Source organism: Brachionichthys hirsutus, chromosome 9 (assembly GCF_040956055.1).
Source record: "Brachionichthys hirsutus isolate HB-005 chromosome 9, CSIRO-AGI_Bhir_v1, whole genome shotgun sequence".
NCBI classification, from domain to species: domain Eukaryota; kingdom Metazoa; phylum Chordata; class Actinopteri; order Lophiiformes; family Brachionichthyidae; genus Brachionichthys; species Brachionichthys hirsutus.
In genome coordinates, this window is record NC_090905.1 from 12,862,205 (window position 1) to 12,882,097 (window position 19,893).

Genomic DNA, 19,893 nt, shown 5'->3' on the forward strand with positions numbered 1-19,893 from the left:
CCGCCACCTGTTGGAGGACAATGAGTCTCTCACATAAAGTCAGGCTGACATCCCCTCACCCCCCCCCCCTCTCGTTTTGTCACCCCCCCTTCAAAATTCTGCAACTCTTTCCAATTGAGTTGTTGCTGCTGCCATTGCTATTGGCTTTCAATAAGGCATGGGGTTATCAAAGAGTGAAGGAGAAATTGCCTTGGCTCTGCCGTGGCCCTGATTGCACTATCAGAGCCGTCAGGGAGGCTCTTCATAAAGGAAGGGCACGAGGGAGAGAGAGGTGGCGGCTGCCGTTGCCCCCCCCTTGATAAATCAGCGCATGCTGGCAGCCACCGCTTAGTGCAGCCAGGCAGCACCGGAGCGCCACAGTTCAGGGTCGGCACTTGGCAAGCCCCCCTCTCGAACAGGACTGTCTGCACCCGACCACAGACCTCGCTGCTCCCCAGGCTGATTCTCCACTGCTGCCCTTGTAAAAGGTTTGTTTGTTTATCCCTGATCCCCCCTCCACCCTCACCACACCATATTGTTTCACACCATGCCAAATTATCTGCCACATTTTTCCCAACTTATTCTACATATTTCCCAACTTTATTAATTAAATTAGAGCACTGCGGTGTTTAAATTTGAAACATGATTTCATTTTTGTGGATAAATAATTGCTTTCTATTTTCTTTGCTTCATACAGCTTGTTATAAAGCCAAATGCGGGTGACCTTTAACAATAACTTATTGTCCTTAAAGACTTCTTTTTATCGCATTCCTACAAGTTAAAATAGATTTTAACAATATAGTCAATAGCTTTTTAGACAAAAGTGGAAGAGATTGAAATTGGAATGTATGGCCCAGTGGAAATACATATTTAGATGGTAATAACACCTTAAATCCAAAAGACATCTTAGCACTGGAGGGGAAATCATTTCACCATTAACATTCTCATAAATTTGTGCTCTTCATCTCCAATTGGAAGCTCAAGTTTATTACCCCTAATAAAATCTTGATTTGTTGTGCTCTCAAGTGATGATAGAGTTGTAGCAGAGTCATCACTTCCAGGGAATTACTTCCTCCCACTTGCCTGTCAAACCCATTTACATACCATCTTCCAAAGAAACTGTGATCATTTGAAATCAAATGAAATTAAAAGATCACAGTGCTTGGGGGATGGGAATGGGGGAAATGATTTTAATCTGGCCTCCTAACTTCAGGTGCAGCGGGTCAATGCAGATGGTCTTTGCTTGCAGCTTTGAGATTGTCATGAGAGTTTCAATTACACTTACTTAAAAAGGTATGGGTGAGTCTACTCATTGCCCCCATTTAGTTCAGGTCCTGATTAATTTCAGATTCATACTGTCATTTGCGTCACCCTTCTAATTTCTCCTGCTACCAGGAATCAGTTTGAAGTTGAACAGGACCTCCTCAACCTTTCTAATTAGATGGACATGAATATAGTGGTACATGTCATTAACAGTGTATTGATGCATATGAAGCACTGGGACTGCCAATGCACCTGGAGACCAGATGATATGCAATGTTTTAAATATATCAAGAAGCCATGTCCTTTAAGTTGTGTCGCATTGAAGCCTGCAAAAATATGCATTTGATCATCCGATGTGATTATTAATGGTGTTTTAATGTAACGCAGATCCATTTAATTTGCTGGTTTCGTGACAGCTGGTTGAGCAGGATGTGCACCAGTGAGAAGACATCCAAGCATGGCTTGGTCTCTGAAAGTTTGCACATCGGTAATATTTGTGATGAGTTCCAAGAAATCAATTTTCATTAAGCCCAGATAGCATTGGTTATGTACTATTAACTATTAGTAAGACTAGTTAGTTATAGCTGCAGTAGGCTGGTGGGGTGGGGATGATGGAAGCAGAGGAACAGAGAGAATCATATTTAAAAAGCCAGGAGAAGAGGCTGTAGGCATGACATTTTGCTATTGGTAGATGTTGCTAGGATGAGCTTGGCTTTAATCCTACTGTTGCAGACTGGTGCGAGGGGACCCCAGAGAACAGAGGACGGAGACGGTGTGGACGTTGACTTTATGTTTTACTGGCATATGTCCATCAGAAAACACAATATCCTGGAGCTGTACACAGGATTGTAGGGCGGCTGGAGCCCAACAAAAATATCTGGTTAACAAAAGACACAAACTAAAGAAAGAAAAACCAAAAAGCCAGCTCTAATAAAAATCGTTCACAACAAAAAGAAAACGCTACGCACGACCTGGGCGCATGGATCAGCTGTGGTCGGCAAGGCGAGGCAAGACCCAGGGACGGGGACTGTGAGCGGCAGAAAGACGTTCTGTACGTAGAGACGTGATCCAATGAATAGCCCGACTGGGAACAGCGGGCGGAGCAGGGCTTTTGAGGGCTGGTGGCAATTTGCCTCAATCTGCCTCAGGTGCGCCCGCGGTGACCGCAGCCAATCCGCACGCCGCAGGTCCTGGAGCGAGAGGCAGAAACAGGTGTACGTGATAAGTGACAAGTGCAGCAACATGACCCTCACACCTCCTCTTCAAAGCACCTGTAGAGCTTTGTTTGCAACTGATTTTTAAATCTGCAATTGGTGTTTTCAATGTTAAAATTAAATATTTTTACTGACTCCATTCTATTTTCGCTCCACATGAAGTTCGGAGGTGGGACAGAGATCCCCATCCTACATGACTGTGTCAAATTCGATAAACATTGGTCAATAATCAACCGACATATTGAGGAACAGATTTTGACAATCAATTGACTGCAATGTGACCGAAAATCTCCATCTGCTCCATAATCCAGGTTCTCTCCTGGTAGCATTCCCAAAATTTCTGTCACGATCCATCAAGAACCTTTTGAGTTATCTTGCTAATAGAAGTACAGTATTGTCAGCTGTGCAAACCTTCCATGGAAAGGTCATTGTCACGCTCCCAAACCGACAAGGACCTCCTGCAGTAGGCCACATAATGTCCAAGAGCTCCACTGTAAGGTCCTGGAAGAAAGGCACTACACCCCTTCAGGATGAACTGATTGTTACTGAAGGTGATGTTTAGGGGGAACTCGCGTATTTCTTCTTCCTCTTTTGTGTAACTTACGTAAGTATGCGGTTTTATGTCAAACCATTAAGACAAATACATTATAAACATACGTGAAATACATTACTAAGACTTAAAAATAAGAACATGTAATAAAAGTGTCTACAAACATCATATTGTGACGGACAGAGAGACAGCGACTGGCACACGCTAACAGCACACGCTTAATACAGTGTTTGTGGGAATGCACAATCTGAGGTGGGGCAGCGCCCGCATCACCGCACCTCAGATCATTTGCTTGTATTTGAACAGGAAATATGCAAATTCAGTGATTTTAATTACTAAATAGCAATTTTATTTTATTAAACAAGGAATTTAGTTTACAGATCAGACAAATTGTACACTAAATAATATTTATTTTATCATCATTTGATTTTTTTAACTTCTCATAAGGACGTGCGGCACTCCCTCCCCTTCCTCCCGGCCGCACATCCACCGCAGTCCCCTGATGTAGCCCCTGATGTAGCCCCTGATGTAGCTCCTGATGTAGCTCCTGGACTTGACTGGAGAAAAATAGTCAGGCAATGGGGGAGAATGCATTCTCCCCCATTGCCTGACAGGGCTACCCCTGAGGTCTCCCTTAGCAAAGTATTTCATGTATGTTTATATTTCATGTATGTTCAGACCCCCTGCGGAGGGCAGGGGAGGGGGTCTGAGTTTCTCACCCTATGTCTATGTGTGTGCTCAGCCCCCCCCCCCGCGGAGGAAACTAATTTTGATCGTACATTGTACATTGTGAGAAGAGCCTCCCTGATTGTACAACATGTACAAGACTGCATCACTGAAGCCGCTGCACTGACCCCGTCTGTCAAACTCATGCTCCACTCGTTAACAAGGCCCAACAAGGCATCTGCAACAGATGCCAGAACAACCCCTGAGCTCTGGAGGACGCAAAGCATTATCCAAAACGCCAAATCAGCTCTGTTTGCCATGGTGATGAACAGACTAACAGATGAGGTGAGACATGAAGCTCCTTGGAATATGATGTTTGCAGATGACATCGTGATCTGCAGTGAGAGCAGGGAGCAGGTAGAGGAGAATTTAGAGAAGTGGAGGTCTTGCTCTAGAAAATAGGAATGAAAGGTGAGCATTATTATTATTGGAGTAGCATTAAACCAGACCCTGCAGTGGAAAAAAATAACAACTTATTTTGGATAGTTATAATAAAAACACAATTAAAAACACACAATTACAAACATGTAAATCCCGAATTCTCAGCTAAACTGGACTTTAATGCCAGTTCGAGTTTCAGTTTAGCCTGTATGAGTGACAGAAGCTATTGGAAGCTATTTACTGTGTCCGTGTCGACTAGAGTAAGACTGACAATCAAATCTAAAATCCAAAGGTACATAAAGCAGTAACATTAATCTGCAATTTCAATTAAGCCTCGAGTGTCTTCATTTGTCATAGCAATGTCACCAAGTGAGTCTGATCATTGCTAAAAGATCTAGTCTGCACACGAGAGGCCTCCTCTCCCTCTGGCTCGCAGATAGGTCCCTTCAGCTGTGCCTCCTCATCCTCCTCCTCCCCTTCCTCCTGAGCTGTGATACTGAGGGACGAGTGGGGCCTTTTGTCTGAGCAGTGTGTGGGCCCCCCGCAGATGTCATCCCCCAGAGACACAGCAGAGGTTAATGATCTCACAGCCTCTGCTAAAATAAATAAATCATTTCGAGTCAGGAGTCTGCATAAATCTTCACTCAAACGGCGATTTGCCTGAGCAAGCACCACCAGTTGCTAATGACTGTTTTTTCCCCTCCCTTGATTGCCCGAGGGGATAGGCTGTGATACAGATGAGTTCTTCCCCTCCCTCTCCTCCCTCTCTCTCTCTCTCTCTCTCACACACACACACACACGCATAAACACTCATTCAACTCTGTGGCTATTTGAATTCAGAGCATGTTTTGTCAGGGGACATTAGCCGGCTGACAGACGTCTGGTTTGGATACGGGTTGCATTTGTAGTGACAGAGATAGTTGTTTCTTGTTTCAGCTGAGCTGATATTAAGACACGTGTGTGTGTGTGGCGGGGGGGGGGGGGGGGTGTGCTGCCATCATGCACTACATGGTTCAACGTTACACGACACAGCACAATGCCTAACACAATCCCGTCCTTAAATCCTGCACGCTTCCCTTCCTGTTGGCGTATGCAAAGTGGACAGTTCTAACAGAAAGCAGCGTTCAAATGATTATTAATGCTATTTGTTTATTATGCTTCAGCTTGCCGGCATGTTCTCCAAAATTGACCGTGATTCATTAAAGCTGATGTTTTTAGTGGAATAATTGATATTATATATATAATATATCATATCTAATACATCTCAAACCAGAGGGATTTTGATTATGCATAACCAGAACTTATTGTCTGATTAATTGCAAATAGATTTGTCAAAATAAGAAATTGCCCAAATACTCAACCAGCACATGATTTAGAGCGAGGATTTGCTTCTTTCCTCTGTTTCATATCATTGTTATCTGAGATATTTCAATGTATGGTTAGTAATTAAACTGTGGAAATCATGATGCGATTCAAAAGTGATTAAACAATTATTGAAAATGTATTTTTAGTCGCATCTCTGGCTTTATTCATTTTACATAACGTGTTAATATTGACAATGATAAATTATATAGCCATTTATGCCTGTGTTTATTATAACCTGCACAATTACAGTGAGATATAATCAGATGACTGAGAGGCTGACGTACTGAAGTACATGCAGTACAATGAGACAGTAGACGCTCATGTCACTAATTAGACAACAGTCATTACTTAGCTGTTCACAGTAGTGTCATCAATAGGCATGGCTCAGTAATCAATAAACCCATTCAGAGCTAATGAAGAGAGACAAACTACAGTTGAGAAACATTTTAGAGGAATTATTTAATTTATAAAAAAAAAAAACATATTACTTGAAGCAACGCTTTATTTAAATTTAGACTTATTTATGAAAGCAAAATATTGCTAAAGACTATTTAAAATAAATTAGGGTGTAGTTTGTCTATCAAATAAATGCTTCATACCGTGTAGCTGGACAAAGAAAATGCTTTGTGTTGATCTTTATTTCAAGGTGAAAGAGAAGTAAACACTCCTACAAATTACAGATCGAATCATAAATATATTGACTGGCCAGGTGTTAAAACAGCAACAACAAAGTCCATAAATGAAGTCATTACCAGAGCTTAGAACAGAAGAACCCGATTTTCTCTTTTATCTCGCAACAACAAAAAGAAGAAGACAGAGGAGGAAGGAATAAGAAAAAATAGAGAGAGAAAGAATTGCACAGAGGCTTTTCTTTTCTTTTAAAATGCTGCATTAGGTCTTTTTCTGCAGTCGGTTTTCATAGTTCAAAGCTGGCAGTTCAATAAATAGCTGGAACTGGCACATCTCTGTTCTTGCAAAAAGAAATCAATGTTAATCCTATTACCGGCAGTTATCACCTAGCCCAGAAACGGTGGCAAGTAAAAAAAAAAAAAAGAAAAACTGAGATGTCAAAGCGGGAAGGGGAGAGAGAGCGAGAGAAAGGGAAAGAGAGAGCGAGTCACCCTTCATTCACTTTCAAACACAGTTTTGATAATTTACTTCTGTAGAAGAAGAAGAAGAAGGGTGGCGATGGATGGGAGGATGGGAGGATGGGGGGGGGGGGGGGGGGGGTTAGCTTCAGTTACTAGGAAATATGCATGTGTGTGTGTGTGTGCGCGCGGGCTTGCACGCCTGTGCAGAGGGGGTCCAGAGCTACTGATGTATTTGCACATAATGCTTGGATCAGACCCTGCTGCTGTAAGCAAGATGTTTGAGGCACAAAACATCATTTCTAAAAAAAAAAAATGTTCACACCGCTTAGCAATCCTCTTCCTGGAGCGCCCTGACATCTGGCCTTTCTGCTGCTCCCCTTCTCCCACTTCCATTCCATCCTCTTTGCTTCTCAGCTGGTTTGGGGGGGGGGGCACAGGGCATTATCACTACACTAACGGTGGAGGTGCTTCATCTACTAATGATAAAGAAAAGCATTTTGAGATAAGAACAGTTATCCCATTTCTGTGTCTGTCAAAGATCTGCTAACAGCTGTGATTGTGACAACCCCCCCCCCCCCGCCCTAAATAAGATCATACATTTATAAATATAAATAGTAATAATCATTGGACTGAATTGGTTACTATTTACTTGAAAAATCCCAGTCATCCATCATCATTTTGCTGCAAACTGAACATCTTTGAGTTCTGAATCTTTGATGAGATGAACTCATTTGAAAATCATCATCAGTCGATGAATCGATCAATGAATCGATCAAAGATAAGATCAAAGGCAAAATGTTTTAATCAATTATAAGAATTGGCCATTGAATATGAAAGGCAACAAGCAATTGAAATACAAACAAAGGGGAGTGAACTTCCTGGATCTGAAATTCTTGTGGCTTAATTTTCCTCTTTGCTGAAGATAATTTGAAAATTCCCTTTTTTAAAAGCTAGAAAATCAATCAATCAAGCAAAGTCATATTCTAGTTTTGTACCTTTAGTTGGAAAATTCATTTTACATCAAGAGGTCAATTGGCAGATTGATTAAAAATGAAAATAATATTTAGCTGAAGCCCCCCCCCATGTCCCTGACTATCACTACTACAAAAGATGTGGCTTGTTCTTCCTTAGTGTTTTATAAATACACACATTTTGTACAACTAAAAACCCCCAATACAAAACACGCTGGCATTAAAATCACATTTCTGCATTGAACACACCAAAACCCTAGATTAGGCCTAATCACTGTCACCAGGAAGCAGAATCAGACCCTCTCACTGGCGGATTAAGTCTTCTGTTGTTGTTGTCTTATTGTTAGAGCTGAGAAATAATTACAGCGGAATCTCATCAAAGCCAATTCAACTCTTGGCAGGCTCTGTTCTCGTCCTCCTTTTCTCTTAGCGAGGAACCTGAGTTTCCCCCAGCGTGAACGTTGAGATAAAAGTCGTTAAATATGGGAAGACGTCGGCGGGCTGCGGGAAAAGTCTTGCTGCTTTCAGATGCTCTTGTCCCAAACAATGACAAAATGCATCTTGCTGACACGGCTTTTCACCTTGACTTGAGTGACTTTGCATGAATTTATTTCCTACGCGGCATGAAAGCAAGTGACACCATTCCAGCCTCGCCCATTCTACATTCTTATAATAAATAAATATAAATTATTATAATAAATTAGATGGTGATGCGGGGGGTTAACATGTAAAATAGTAGTGACATGCTAAATAACGAGGCAGGCCAGAATGATGTGGCGCTGGCGTGGAGGCTCCTGGGTCGGAGGCCTCCTCCTGGATGCAGCGGGTTGGTGTGATGGGGGGGGGGGGGGGGGGCATCGAATATGAAAATGGAATTAATGTACCAATGCCCAAAGGTAGACTTTGACAACCCTTTTTTTTTTGCTGTGCTTCACTGTGTTTGGGATGAAAAACAAAAAGAGAGCTGTTTTATTCATCATGGAAATTGGCGTCTTTATTACTCCCCCGGTGGAATTTCCGTTGCATTGTGCTTCTGGTTTTCTGACGCAGTGGGTCATTTCAGTACAGCGCTTTGAGGCGCAAACGTCTCAATCATCGTGTCGATGCTCGGCCTGTTCGTGGCGCGCGTTTGGGAGCGGTAGCGCATCCGCCAATGAGTAATGAATGTGATAAAGATGCAGAGCAGTGTGAGAACTCCAGGCAGAATGTAATCATCTCACAATGACTTTGTGACTTCGGCAGCAGCAGCTGTTTCACTATCATCGTCGTAACCTTTGACTACGGGCTGCTTTTGGCGTCAGCACAGCGCAACCTTGAAGCTCTGTGGCAAACGCCACTGCTTTACTGCTATTGTTAGAGCAGGAGACAGATTTACCAGGTTTAATACAAACATTTTAGTTTGCAACAAACATGCTTGTAAACCTGCCTTACAACCCCCCCCCCCCGCCCAACCCCCCTGGCTTTTTGTCCAGAGGAGCTTTGCCTGTCCTTCTGGTGACACACACACACACATAATGCAATCCAAATTCGGATCACACTTTACTGCCATCTCTCAGTAAACACCAGAATGACAGATGATCTGTTAGCTCATTAGAAAATAGCAAAGTAATTTCTTGTCGGTATCTCGGCCACAAACGCCGCTATTCTCTTTAAACCCCCGCTGATAACGCCAGAGATGTTTTTGGATCGGTTACAGGATGAAAAATGACCTTTTCCCTTCCTGCCAGCCGTCCTGCTTGGTGCAGACATTTGCTGTTCTAATGGCTGATGTGTTATATTTGCACACACTGGCTGGATTACATATTTAATGGCTCCAAGGGCAGTTGCCTCGGTTGTAAAAAAAAAAAAAGAAACCCTGCTGCAACAGTGTGAAACAGACCCCCTGACCCCACCCCACCAAATAATTCCTGTTCTTTTCAAAAACTATTTGTTAAAAGCTACAACTTTCGGATATTGATTCCGTGAATTAGAAAGCTGCTGGAACTCAGGATCAGCAAAGGAGAAGCTTGCATATGATAAATTGTGCGATAAGAGGGCAATCGGTATTCAAGGCCGGCGTTATGAGGAAGGATATGACTTCAATCCTGATGTGAGTTGAGTGCTGATTGTCCCCCCCAACATGATGCACTCATAACTAACTAAATAACCAGTGTGTGGATCATAAACAGCTCTGCTGAAGCGAGGGAGGCAGCCCCTCCATAAACAACTGTCATTTTAAGTAAGCATCGGCCTGCTTACCAGGCACCTTTCCTGTATGAGCTCCACCTAATTTAGAAGCTTTTAAATCTTTCGCAAGTGTTGTGGTGAGAAATGCCTGGTTGCAAATGTCTTTTTATTGAATGCTGACTCGGTGGTATTACAGGCTTGCAGATATGCCCGGTGTAATATGTCCCTATGGCTTTATCTTGTAACAGTAAAGTGCATTAATTTCCTTGGACTGGAAAGAGTGTGCGACGGGTTAGACTTGACTCTATTTGGGATTGGAGTGACTTGCCACCGACTCCAAACATGGTTTTTCATGCAAGGGCTGCAAAAGATGAGAGAGAGAAAAAAGAGCTTTCATTTGGTAGATTTCTCACGTAAGCCCACTGGTTTATCACAATCCATCACGAGGAGCAGGATCTGGGTAATTAAAGGCTTTTCCAGGGGTGGCATTCTTGGAATTGGAATTGAAAGTCCACTTAGCATGGCCACTGACAGGGATTCACCTATGAAGTTGTGCTTCATACTCATTTGCTGTATAAAGCCGTTTGATAGAGCGCTATTCTCAGTCCCGGCATCAGGCAGTGTGTTTTGCTACACATTCTCTCGTAGCTGCGGACTTGACACGACTGTATATGCGATTTGATTTCCCCACAGAGCATTCGGAGCTTCCTGTGATTGGCTTATATGGACAGATATAACAAGCCAATAAAAGTGTGCTTGCACAAATGTCTGTCAACGTTCTTTTTCAGCAGCCTTTGAGTGTGCATTTCCCTGCCTCACATGGCAGCGTCTCTGTTCCGAGCGGTTCAGAACAATCATTCTGTCGTCTGTTTATCGGGATGAATGAGTTCCTTCCACCTACAAATTGCACCTCGATCCTAAAAAAATCAAGCTGACTAAAGAGTGCTTTCCTTACCCAGATAAAAAACACTCCTCTCTAAGCTGTGGCAAAACGGAGGCGGCTCCCAGTCCGTCTCCCAAGTTTGTACAGCAATGCTTTTCCTGATAATGCCACACATTCGAGTTTCTGCTTTCAGCAGCCTTCGCACGAGTGCTCCAGTCTCACACGGCACTTAAGTGTGATTAATAAGGTGCAGTGTTGTGTGCGTGCAGGGGGGTGGGGGGGGGGGGGCTGAGGTGGTGGTGGTGGTGGTTTATGTCAAGATAAACGTGGAAATGACCTAGCAGTCGGCGGCTTTCTCCTTTCGGCAACTGCACAGTGGCGAGCTGCAGAGCAGGAGAGGCTGGGGTTTTTATCAAGCCAAGGCTCAGACCACCAGAGGCTCTTGTGAAGGAAGGAAATTACCGGGTGCAAACATTCACAATACCCCAATTCAATCCGCCCTCCCTCTTCTCTCTCTTTCCCTTCTCTCTCTGACTTCCACTCTCCTGTCCCTATGTTTATCAGGTTTTTTTTTTTTTTTTTTTTGGGGGGGGGATGTATTTTGATGTCAATAAGCAATTTTTCTTGCCTGCTCTCCTGCCTGACCCCTTTAATCCATCAATATATTATTAGAGATAAAGTTTTGTGGATGCCTGCTGCAGTCACAAGATAAATGGCATCTCTGAAGTCACGCATTAAAGACTAGATTAAGGCCTTGTGACTGTCTTCAGTGCTCATCTGTGCGCCTCTGTCCAACCTATCACGCTAAGTGACAAGAAAGAAAAAATAATGAACTGAGGCAGGAAAAGCAAGGAGATATTTCTTACACACACACAGCCGGCGTCTGTCTTCAGCCGGGATTAGGACGCATTAGAGGCGTGCTGGAGAAGGGAAGAGACGCAGCGAGGGAGCATCGCTGTTTGTGCATGTCGAGGCTGAAAGAAAGGGAATTTCAGCCCTCTGTCCCTCCTAAATGAACAGCAAACAGGCATCGGATTTCAAACAAGGCTTTAAAGCTTTACATTAGATTCACATTTTGAATAAAAACTGAATTATTTTAGACAGGATTTGACATCAGCCTCAATATAAAATAAAATGACCACATGGGACTTACCGCTTTTCATTCACCTTTAATAAGTGAAAGGGGAGAGGTTTTATTCTTTACATATCTCTGCAGGTTAATTAAACAGTATATAGTGGAATGAACTCAATGAATGAGCCTCGCAGCTGTCCTCTCTGTCAGCACCAACCCGGTCACATTGTGCCTTGTGGTTTGGAGTGTTGCTTCCTCTGGGCAGGCTTGCCATCAAACACAAACTAATATTTTATTAACACCTACTTTATTTCAATGAAGAACATATAATCCAGATTAGAAGTGGATTGATTAATCTGCACTGTTAGGACAAACATATTCCTTCATAACACTTGGCTCCTTGGCTGATGTTTTTTTTTAGCCTTAAGTCAAATTCTTGCTGAAAGTACTAATGGATAAAAAAAAAAAGGCTCCCACCAGTTCCAAAATTATTTCTTTATTGATTTGAATTGCATAGTCAGTTCCACATTTGTGCATTAGCTATTTATTTCTTAAAGTGCGATTATCCAGTCTTGTTATTTCAGTGTTTCTGACATAGATGCTGTGTTCCCTTTTTTTTTATGCAGCATTCCTAAAGAGACTTATTTTATGTGACTCTTTGACTTTTATTAATTAATGTTAAATGGCACATTTTTCTTTTAGGATTTTTTCCCCTCCAAAATTCTAAAACTATTCCTGATTACCTTCCACTTCTAATAATTTCTATATAGTCTCTGAAACAGATATTAAACTAAGTGCTAGTTGCTACCTTTAGCTTATTTTCCCTTCAGAAATATGTAATTCAGTGCAGAAAGTACATCATGTCATTCATTAATATTTGGATTTAGCTGAATAATTGCAGCTTCAGATTTCAATATATGGGGGGGGGGGGGTCATAAATGAACTTGTCTATGCTGTCTCTGGCCACTTGCAGTTACAACCTCTGACTGATCATTATTTTAATTGCGACATGAGGTGTGATATTGCAGCTCCTCTCGTGTTGAACATGCCGAGGCGCTTTCTGCACTCTGAAGCTTTATGCGACGCAGTTCCCCCGAACGTTTAGACCCTTAAAACCCCCCACTAATGGACAGGATTACAGCCATAAAATGACATTTTTTATTGCTTAAAATCCTGACTACCTGGACTAGCAGATATTAAACGCATATCTGGTAGCACTTAGTGTTAAGTGGGTCCAAGTGCTTATTAGTTTTCTGAGGCTCTAAGTCTGTGTCTCTTCCAGCTTGGGCTGATGCGGGTTGCTGCGCCCCGACGGATTTGCCCTGGACTTAGACCCAGTTATCAGCAGCTCTCAGTTAATACGGGCACTGTAGTGGCACGAGTGTACACCGATTGACAATATTTGAATTTCCTATTAAGCCGTTCCTGCTGCTAATGTCTTCATGTGGAACGTTCTCACCCAACTAGCCACTTCTCTCGCTCCCACTGCAGAGGCTACCATTCCATGGCATTCTAAAAAGATAAGGCCATTGCAGAGCTTTAGGTATCACCTGTTGTTCACTTCTCCATTGTTTGGTCTGTGAACCTCAGCAGCACATTCTTGCACCGGCTGCATCCTTTGAACGGACGGCCATAAATGAGGTGAGGGCACAGGAGTCGTTGTTTATTCTGTGTAGACATTCCACACGCACACAGAAATAAAAATGTTTCTAAAACCAATTAAATCCTTTTCAGCACAAGGCTGAGATAAATGATCCGGCAGTGAAAGCAGATACAAAGTAGATGAACTCCTCTAATTCAAAGATGTGCATTCATTCAGGGGGCTTTTACAGACTAAATACCCAAGGTCTTCCCGTTATGCTCAGTCTTATGAGATCGTCCTCTTTCTTAACAGTTGGTCTTGACATTCGCAGAGAGGTTTGAGGTAAATGAAGTCACTTTGCACTCCTTAGTCATGAAATATAAATGGACAGTTATTTACTTTCACACATTTAACAAAAAATAAAGTACAGTTCTTACATGCTGAAGGTAAAATCTTTTCTTTTTTAACTTTTTTTTCTCTTTTCTTATGTACAAGCTCAACGTGACTCGTGTTCATGGAGAAATTCCCCTTCCCTGAATGCCTTTTGTGAGAAACAAAGACCTTTTTGTCTCAAAAGCTGAAGTCCGATATTTGGTGTGATATCTGAAATATTCGCCACTGTAACTGATATGCCTGGTTTCTAAAATATGGCTTTTTTAGTATTTTTGGACTGCTTTACTTTTTATTATTTATGCAATTCAGCAATGAGCAGTTCACATTGTAAATCAGCTGCAGATACGTCTCCCCTCTGCAGAGTTTAAATCGTCAAGTGCTTTTGAAAATGTTGCTTGCGTTATGCGTTAACATAGCATGGGCCAAGCTAGTGGCAGGTAAGTCAAAAGTTAACACTGCAGAAACAAAAATGGAAAACACTGTGGTGCCGTGCAGAGAGAATAGCGGCAGGCGGTGTGTTTTACAGAGAGGCCTTCAGTCTCGTCTGCCCACAATTAAACATCCCGAGAGACATAGCGCCGTGAGTAAAACACAAATAACACACTCAAGTGTGCCACAGAATACAGCAAACACAGCAAACACAGCAAACTCACAATCTTATTGGTTGTACAGCTTTGGAATGGCCTAATTTCATATAGGAACGTCTTTCATTGTCAACTAAAATGTAAAATAAAAGTCAAGACAATATATTTTCTTCTTTTCCCTTGAGGGTGGGCCAGTTATACAAGTGGACCTGTTTGGACCCCCACGATCCTGCACTTGTTCTGATGTTAAGATTTAAAATCATGATTCGTGACTGTTTCACGGGAACCTGAGTCATTTCTTGTTTTGTGTGAACAACACTCCAACACAGTCTATTTTTTACAGAGCGTACATCAGGCCTGTTACTCAGCAGAAAACAACAGTAAACAACGAACAATTTTCCATTCATTATGAAACCCTGTAAACAAAAGTTCCTTCTCTGTGGAATATTCTTGGACGTAGCTTTAAAAGAATGAAAAGAAAAAAGGAATATATTATTTGGCTGTTCTAAGGCATGGATGCACGATGGCTGCTCATTGAGTGTGGTGTGACAGTGCATGTGCGATATCCCCCCCCCCCCCCCCCCCTATAAGAGACAGATTTGTAGATAGTCCTTCTGAACATGCAGAGTGTTTATCTCCTCTGCAGAGCCCTGTGGAGGGCATGATGGATCTGTAGTGATCAGTTAAAGCCATGTTGATGATAAACTAATGAATCAAGCGCTGCATCAATCACTTCGCATCACACACTGGAAGACAGATGGAAATGGGAAAGTTCCATGCTAATGATGAATCACTAACAATTTGGTGGCGGACAAGGAGAGAGGGAAAATTACACACCGGGTTTTCATGCATAATCTCGGAAGATATTAATATTTTGCCCCCCCCAACTATGCTGCCTTTAGAGGCATAATCAAATTTCATTACCAGCCAAACCGACATGATTAAACACAACAGAGTCTGAGTTCAGCGCCTCACGCCACGTCGGCTGCCACTCACAGACGTCTCCTCCCCCCTCCATCATTCACAAACTCCCGGCCTCCTCCCTCCCCACTTCGCCCCGCCGGCTCACCCAGATCCAAATCAGCATTTCATGACCAGCCTCACACCTTTGACCACGCGCCTCTTCTGCCTGGGCCTTTATCCGTCAGTCACGTGAGTCCCTGAGGGGCAGCTCGTCTGGAGGTTCTGCCATCAACAGCCTCCATAGAAAGGCTAGGATAACACCCGCCCCCCGCCCCCGTTTGTTTAAAGACAGCGAATGCCTGCCTCGCATCATGTCTTAGAAATAGATGCTACACTGCAGCGTGTAGCGGGAGGTGAGGTTAGCCATGTTTGCTGCAATGCCATCTGGCTGGGACAGAGTAAGATGCTGCATTCCGGTCCACTCCGCCCATTTGCTCCATCTTCAGTCGCCTATAATCTCCCCCCAGCACACCCCAGATGCTTGTGACCCGCTCCCTCCTCTTTGTTCTTTTTATTTCGTCATTAACTCGACACAGGATCACGCGTGTTCTCTCCTGTGAACGTGTGTGATGTGGAATGAAGGGATATTATATTTTCCTTATATATTTGTCATTTCCTTGCTATCTCCCATATGACTTCTTAATCCATCTGAATGCATAGCAGATAATGTTTTGGGCGAAATAACATAAGAGGAAAGATAGACTCCCAAGGACCAATATCTTTATTGCTTGGAGGATAAACGGATTATGTCAGCCATTTTCTGCTGCTGACAGCTTTTCTTATTAACCGATTTTATTTTTAATCTGCCAAGGAAGAAATGCAGTTTTATGTCACAATAAAACGCTGGTCACATCTAATGCTGCCCTCAAACAAACAGATTTCTTAAAGCCTTGCTGGGAAATTTGAAATAACTTTAAAGAGGGGTTTTGGGGGAAAGGGTGGTGGTGATGGAAAGGGAGGGGGTTCTTCATCCACAAGCTTGTGCGACTGAGGGGTAAAAAAATGAAAAGTCCTTCACAGTTTTATTCTTCTTTTAATATGTATTCATTTATTTTGCTGATCTCCGTAAAAAAAAACCTTCCTTCCATCATTGCAAAGCGGTTTGTGTGTGGGCTTCTTGTTGTGTCCGTTCATGCAGCTTGCTTCAGGATAATGCAAAGAATAAGCATGGCTTTGCTTACACCATAACGTGTGTGTGGTAAAGGCAACTTCAAGAAGCAAAACCGAATGGCTTGATTGGTTTCATTTATTTCTTCACCATCACTGAAATCGTACCTGCTATCGCGGATGGGCCCGGCCGAGCTCCCGCCTCTCGCTTAAGTGTGCAGGAGATTCCGGGGATCGTCTAAAATGAAACCATTTGGCCAGATTTATATGGCGGGGTGTTGGGTGTGTGGTGCCAGGCAGCTATCATTAACCCTGGGGCTTTAGCGCTCCCTGCTCTCTCATTTCATGCTCATGATCTGAGGGTGTGAATTAGCCATTGCCCCCCGGGCAAGCCAACTTAGTTACCGGCTGGACAACATGAAAGCAATACACAGAGCTGCATAAAGAATCCTCTCAAAGACCCCCTCCCACCCCCCGACTCCACACCCTACATCCCTACCTCCTCCTGAGGGACCAAGGGGGGGGATACCCGTATCATGTCTATAATGGACAAGTGGCGGGTTCACCTTTGCCTGCACGGGCTGCAGAGCTTAGGGTGAAAATATTATGATTTACTCGGTGATGTTCATATACATTAAAGCTTACAGTAAGTTGGCGGCTGTGGCTCAGTTGGTAGAGCGGGTCGTCCAGTGATCAGTAAATCAGTGGTTTGAATACCAGCTCTGACTGTCTACATGTCAAAGTGTCCTTGGGCAAGACACTGAACCCGAAATTGCTCCCAGTGGGTCTGGCAGCACCTTGCATGGCAGCAGTCGCCCACTGCAGTGTGAATGTGTGTGTGAATGGGTGAATGGGTGAATGTGAGACCTCATGTAAAGTACTTTAAGCACCGCAACGGTGGAAAAAGTGCTATATAAGTGCAGTCCATTAAAAGTAATGCTGACATGGAAAAAATACATTTTAAAACCTTAAAAATAAATTTTGCTCTGCAAGAGCAGCATCGTATGTGATTTTTATGAACACAAAGGAATTAGAACACTGGTTTAAATTGTAACAATGCGGAGTAAACTCTACTCCTACATGCTGGATGGATGTGAAGAGCAAAATATCTGATCCAGCGCCAGAGGTAATGTATTTTCTGTCTGTACATGCCTGCATTCACTTAACCTGTGTGACCATAAAGCAAATGCAATAGTGTTGGCTGCAGGTCAGTATTTTTGAGGAAGTACTGCGGGACCTTAAATGGATTTTGTTTGTGTGCACACTGTACCAGCGGATGGAATAACAACACTGTTCATTCAGGGAGGGATGATTGAGCTGCATGCTGTGTGTGTGTGTGTGTGTGTGTGTGTGTGTGTGTGCTGCTGCTGCAGTAATACTGACATCAGTGCAGATATGCAGTGAGACACCTGAATCGAGTCACATGTTATCCACATTTTTCACAAATACCCATGACTCCTTGCTGAGACACCGTCAGAGGCGACCGTTTCCTTAAAGGGGCAACATCGACACCCGTTTAAATTGTTCTGGCAATCCTGTAAAGTTATGGAAGCAAAAACTAACGTTTAGAAATACGATAAAGCCCTCATCATTCAAAACCTAGCCTCCTTTCAGACATTAAAAGTTATTTGGACTATTTCCACATTCTCTTTTTTAATTTATACCTTTGGACTGTTTCCTTGGGTGCTGCTCACCATGAATGGAAACGCAAATGTTCTTGCCATGTTAATAAAACGCCTCTAATGACCCCCCCAGACACACTGGCTGGGGGTCACTTTTTCTGACACGCTCTAATTTAAATTAATGATGAGATTAAAGCAGAGTAATTGTTTGATACAATGGTCAGATGCAGTCTTCTAGCGATAGAAAAATATTACTTTTACAAAGGAGTTCAAGGAACTTGAAAAGCTATTTGGTATCTGAGTAACTAAATACAAGAAGTAATGGATGAAGTTGTGAAACATCCTGCTTATTTCTAATACAAAATCATTTTACATTTTATTTTTATTTTATTTTAAATATTTTGTTAAATTTTAATTCTTCCTTGAACTTTTCCACCTTTTATCACTCGCGACCACAAACACAAAAATATTTTAACGGAATTTTATGCAAAACACAAAGTGGCACACAGTCATGAATTAGAAAGGAAAATAGGCGCTCGGGCCTAATTAAACATGATTTTAAATATGTATAAAATATGAATATGTGATGACTGCTGAATGATTGAAGGTTGACCTGAGGACTAAATTGAGTCCACCTGTGTTAATTGGAAGTCCAAGGGACACAGCAGACAGGGATAAAGTTGTGGAGAGGTTTTCAGCAGGGTCAAGCTGTAGAAAGCTTTCCCAAGCTTTGAACATCTCACGGAATGCTTGTCGTAATTCGGAAATGGAAAGAGTCTGGCATAAGTGTAAACTTGCCAAGACACGGCCGTCCACCTGAACTCACAGGCCAAACAAGGGGATCACTGATCAGAGATCAAGAGGGCCCACAGTGACTCTGGACAAACTGCAGACATCCACAGCTCAGGTGGGGGAAAAAAACCTGTTGGAGTCTGATGAAGACTTGAGATGGAGGTGGAGTTTCATCTTCCAGCAGGACAACGGCCCTAAACAAAAAAGCTGCAATGGAACGGTTTTAAAGAAAACTTAACAATGTGTCAGTCAGTCCAGACCTAAATGCGATCGAGAATCTGTGCAAGATATGAAAACTGATCATTTTCTTTGCGCTTCACATGTGTGCCACTTTGTTGGTCTTTCATATAACGTTCTAGTAAAATGGATCTGTTTGTGGTCGTAACGTGACAAAATGTGGAAAAGTTCAAGGGGAATGAATACTTTTCCAGCAAATTGCAATTTCAAGATCATTATATCATACATGAAAAAATACTGCAACAATATCCACGTCCGCATCATTTAAAACGTTAAATGGCAGTGAATTTTGATCCATTAAGAAAAAAAACCCATCAATGAGCTTCTATAAAAGCTGGGCCACAGGATTAGGTCATGGAGGCTCCTTTCAAATGTTTAAACAATTAATTAAATGAGGTAAAACCATTTAATATGATCTGTTATTTTCTTGGCATAAACTCCCAGTGTAACCTACAGTGTGTTTATTTTGGATACGGCTCCACATTGTTCCACTTTATATGTTTACTTCATCAGCGCCTGTTGAAAGTGATGGTGATCGGTCTTATCTGCAGGAACGAGAGAGAGCAGTGGAGGAAACAGTCAGAGCATTGGTGGAGATAGATTTCTTCTCTATCATTAATAGCTCCTCTGACTTTCAGATGTTTGCATATCATTTGTGCTTTTAATTGGTGAAGTTTGATTAAACCCAGCCCCTAGTGCTGTATGGCATTAGGCGCAGCCATATGTTTAGTTGTCTGCAGATACCATTTCCATAATCATTTTTGTCTGTTTGAGGCACAAGCTTTGATCGCATCTGCCCACAACTTAAAAGATGCCTTGTAGTTCTTCAGTTCATCGCTGTGACCTTTAATCTACTATTTACAGAATGCTCCCGTCTATCATGGTTGTCACTTTGAAATCCCTAATCTCGTCTGAAAAGTCTTCACAAGTGCGGCTGGATTACCGGGTGATA